The sequence below is a fragment of the Psammomys obesus genome, unplaced genomic scaffold, assembly GCF_907164565.1.
Source record: "Psammomys obesus unplaced genomic scaffold, mPsaObe1.curated_primary_1811, whole genome shotgun sequence".
Classification (NCBI taxonomy): Eukaryota; Metazoa; Chordata; class Mammalia; order Rodentia; family Muridae; genus Psammomys; species Psammomys obesus.
In genome coordinates, this window is record NW_026591086.1 from 17,106,448 (window position 1) to 17,111,300 (window position 4,853).

Genomic DNA, 4,853 nt, shown 5'->3' on the forward strand with positions numbered 1-4,853 from the left:
TCTTTCTTTCTTTCTTTCTTTCTTTCTTTCTTTCTTTCTTTCTTTCTTTCCTTCCTTCCTTCCTTCCTTCCTTCCTTCCTTCTCTCTCTCCTTCTCTTCTTTCTTTCTTTCTTTCTTTCTTTCTTTCTTTCTTTCTTTCTTTCTTTCTTTCTTTCTTTCTTTCTTTCTTTCTTTCTTTCTTTCATACCAAAACATAGATTCTCCATTGTTGCATTGCTGTTGATCTTTTAAATTGTTTCATGGAAAATTCTAAGTCTCTCTCTCCCTGCTGTCTTAATTTTTGCTTGTTTGTTTGTCTTTTGAGACAGGGTATCACTATGTAGCTCTGGCTGTCCTGGAACTCACTATGTAGACCAGCCTGGCCTCAAACTCACAGAGACTTGCCTGCCTCTGCCTCCCAAGTTCTGTGATTATAGGTGTGTGTTGCCATGCCCCTCTTTGCTCACTTAAAAAATTATTTTATTTTTCTTTATGTGCACGTGTATATATGTGTCTACAAGTCCCTTCAGAAGCCAGAAGAGAATTTCAGATGCCCTGGCAATGGAATTGCAGATGGTTGTGAGCTTCTCAATGTAATTACTGAGGCCCAAATTCCGGTCTTCTGAAGGCACAGCCACTTTTTTAAACCTTTGAGCCGTGTCTCCAGTCAGGTAAGTCAGGCTTTCTTAATAGCATATTCTTTGATATGTCTCTTATCACAAAGTACAAAAGATCTAACACTTAGGATAAATAAATAACAAAATAAGACAATGTTGCCCTGCCCCAAGCCACCTAGCCCTCTTCGGTGAGTTCATCTGTCCCACCAGAAGCACTGCCATCACGTCTTATAAACTGCCCCTCAAAGTCGCAGGTATCAGACTGGCTGCCTGGGGATGAAAGGCCTTGGACACAGCTGAGAATGAGATGCCAGGTTTGATGGGAATTCAAGAGATATACTCAGCCTCCAAGCCACTGAAGGTTACTAACTTAAGCTGGCTGCCTGCACGTGACTGTAGAGACTGCTGTCATCCCTGAGATTCTCATGGTCTTGGGTGTTGAGGTGCTGTGGTCCAGCTGCAACATTTTCTCTACTCGGGATCATTCAGCAGCTGCCAATGGCAAGGCAGGCAAAACAGTGTTTTCCCAGAAGGGTGAGACAGCAGAGGAGAACCTGTGGTACATTGAACAGATGTTGCACTTCAAGAACGGACCCCTCAACACGATTCTGGATGGTGGTGACCTCACTAGCCTCCTCCACATCAAAAAACCACAGCTTCTGCCAGGCATCCTAGGTTTCTCTGAGGAGACCACTACTAGGGTCCACTTCTGGGTCTACAAGATGGTGGCCAGTGGGATACTGAAGGTGCCTGCCTTCAATGTCAATAATTCTGTAACGAAGAGCAAGTCTGAAAAGCTCTATGGTTGCCAGGAGTCCCTCACAGGTGGTATTAAATGGGCTGCAAATGTGATGATTGTGAGCAAGTGGTGGTGGTGGTACCAGGCTATGGTAATGTGGGCAAGGGTTGTGCCCAGGCCCTGAGGGGTTTCAGGGCCAAGTCATCATCACCAGTATTGACCCCATCAATGAACTGGAAGCTACCATGGAAGGCTATGAGGTGACAACCATGGATGAGGTGTGTAAGGAGGACAACATCTTTGTCACCACCACAGGCTGTGCTGATATCATCTTCGGCAGACAATTGAACAGATGAAAGATGATGCATTGTGTGTAACATGGGACACTTTGATGTGGAGGTTGATGTGAAGTGGCTCAACAAGAATGCTCTGGAGACAGTGAATATCAAGCCCCAGGTGGACCTCTACTGGCTAAGAATGGGTACCACATCATCCTGCTGGTTGAAGGCCAGTTGGTCAATCTGGATTCTCCAATGGGCCAGACCAGCTTCATGATGAGCAACTCCTACACGAACCAGGTGATGGCACAGATTGAGCTGTGGGCCCACCAGGATAAATACTCTGTTGGGCTTCACTTCCTGCCTAAGAAACTGGATGAGGCAGTGGCTGAAGCCCACCTGGGCAAGTTGAATGTGAAGCTGACAAAGCTGGCTGTGAAGCAGGCCTAGTACCTGGGCATGTCCATTGATGGCCCTTTCAATCCTGACAGCAACTGCTGGTGAGAGCCGGGACTGCCCTTCACTTTCCAGCTGTGATTTTTGTTCCAGGTCCTACTTCTCTTTCCCAAGAGCAAATGTCATCAACTTTGAAGTTGCTTCACCGTGTGCTTGTCCCCCACTGGGGTTGGTCACTCCCTGTTGTATCCCTCATACTTGTCCAGGTGTGGCAAGGGGAACTGAGAGTCCCCAGTCAAGACAGAGGTACCTTGGTGCCACCTACAGAGGGTATGAGCTCAAAAGTCTTGGAAGTCCTGTGGCTGGATGTTTTTTTGCTATGGTGGTCATAAGCTCATGTACCTCACCATCCAGGCCCTCAGTTGGTCTTTAGGTACGTATGCTTGGTTTACAGATCTGCTGGTTTCTCTGACCAGGCTCTGAGAAAGAGCTCTAGCGAAAGGCAGGAACCATTGAGAGCTTGGCTTATTTACTATTGGGCTGTATCTTAAACCTCATAATTATTGAGGTTGGTACTTTTGGTACCTATTTCACAGGGCTTAGACTAGATTAAGAGACAACCAAGAAAGGACAAGTGACAAGTAGAGCATCATAATAGAAAGAAATACCCAGATGTCCCTCAACGGAGGAATGGATGCAGAAACTGTGGTACGATTACAGAATGGAATACTACTCAGAAATTAAAAACAAGGAAATCATGAAGTTTGCAGGAAAATAAATGGTGGGAATTAGAAAAGATCATCCTGAGTGAGGTATCCCAGGAGCAGAAAGACAAATGGTATATACTTATTTATAAGTGGATATTAGACATATAATATAGGATGAACATACTAAAATTTGTACACAAAAAGAAGCTAAGCAAGAAGGAGGACCCTTGGTAAGATGATTAATTCTCATTCAGAAAGGCAAATGGGATAGATATCTGAAGAGGGAGAAAACAAGGAACAGGACAGGAGACTACCACACAGGGCCTCTGAAAGACTATTTAGAATGTTAACAAAGGAAGGTAGATTAAATACAAATTCTAGTTCCAAAGAAAGAAAGAAAGGAAGAAAGGAAGAAATAAAGAGAGACAATGCTTCAATAAAGGGCTGACGTAAATTATCTTCATAATGGAACTGTTCAATGTAAGTTTGATTGTTCAGTTCCTTGGTGCATTTTTATTAGTAAGAACATTGCCTTCGGTGAATTAAATTCACCTAATTTAACTAATTTTTTTTAAAACTCAGGGTGTCCTGGCTTTCTTGGAAATGTCCTGGCCTTTGCACTTAAAACTGTGCTCCACAGGACAGCCTGGCTTTAGCCTTGAAAGTCACACATGCTGGGTAGTTACACAGTCCTTGGTAACTGGGCAAATGGGAGCAATTAGGGCTTTTGTTCTTGGTATTTCTACTCTGCTTAGTCATAGAATCTTCAGAACTTCCAATGTAGTACATGTGGAATGGGTCAGAAAAAGAAAGAAAGAAAACATGAATAGAGAAACTCCCTGAGACCACATTGACTTTCAACAAAATGTGAAGGTAGAACTTCGCATAGCAGTCCTAGGAAGTAAGCTGTGGAGCAGACATTATAGTCCATACGGGGCACAGCTCTTTCTTGGCAGTCATGAGCATGGCAGGAATCCTGGGGAATATAGGCAGGGATTTCCCAAAGCTGGCTGACCTCAGGGCAGCTTTAAGGTCCCTGCGCCTCAAGGTCTCCCTCTGTAAATGGGGATATGCTTGCATACATGGGTCGTCAGAAGTTCAAAATGATGGTGTGTGAGGGAGTGATCTGCTACGCAAGGAGTGGTGATTACCCCGTAACAACATAATATGATCGTAGGCTAAGGTTGTTCCATGGCAGGTTTTGTGAGGATGGCTTTGGAAGTGTGCAGTTTCCAGAATATGAGCAGACCCATGCAGAAACATGCCGCAAATCTGCAAGCACATGACACAGCAGCGGATGCTTGAGAATACTGGCTGGGACACAAGGCTGGCTTGCTATGAAAAATAATGTAAGGCGTTGTCCCGTCTTTTGCAGAATTAACTTACACAAATTACATGACAGTACTTGGACTGTGTGACCATTATTTTTTGTGACATTTGCCGAAGTCGAGTTTGTATGATATACGGGATGAGTTAGAATTTGAAAGGTATGTCGAAACTCAGCTTCTACTCGCTCCCTCATTACTTTAATCTTAATTTTTTGTCTTGATTTATTGTGAAGAATAATGTTGTACTGTTAGTTTATTTTCTTTTTGTAAAATCACAGGAAACCTATCCATTTTGATGCCTTTTTCCTTTTTATAGAACTTTCGGATATAAATAATTTCTAGATAGAAAATGCTACACAATCTATTGCAGAAAATCTATGTCATCCCTCCTCCCCAGCACACACACTCAGTTACACCGGAATGTGTTTGCACCAGAGAAAATCACTGACCTCACGATCTGAACAACGCAATGTTCTCAAAATATATTGCCTCATCTGTTAGGTTTGATTAAACCATTTATCAGCAAAAAATAAAAATTGCTTTTCTTGGCTTAGCATGTCTGGAGATTCAAGAGTACTCTGCAGGGCTGCATTATGTCAGCATTTGTGGCGATGCTAGGCACTGTCGCTGGTTCAGGATAATGAGGATGTGTATTTACATCAGGAAGACAGTGCCTTCCTCTCTGTGCTCTCCTGTTGCATATGTGTTTACTTCAGACTACACTGTTAGTATATTAAACAATCCAGAAGCATATAGTTGATCACACACACACACACACACACACACACACACACACACACACACACACA

General features: G+C 43.4%; 1 pseudogene; it reads left to right on the plus strand.

Annotated features, from left to right (window-relative positions):
• The first annotated feature begins 834 nt into the window (after positions 1 to 834).
• Positions 835 to 2,117, plus strand: LOC129678984 (adenosylhomocysteinase-like; annotated as a pseudogene).
• The last annotated feature ends 2,736 nt before the right edge of the window (positions 2,118 to 4,853 follow it).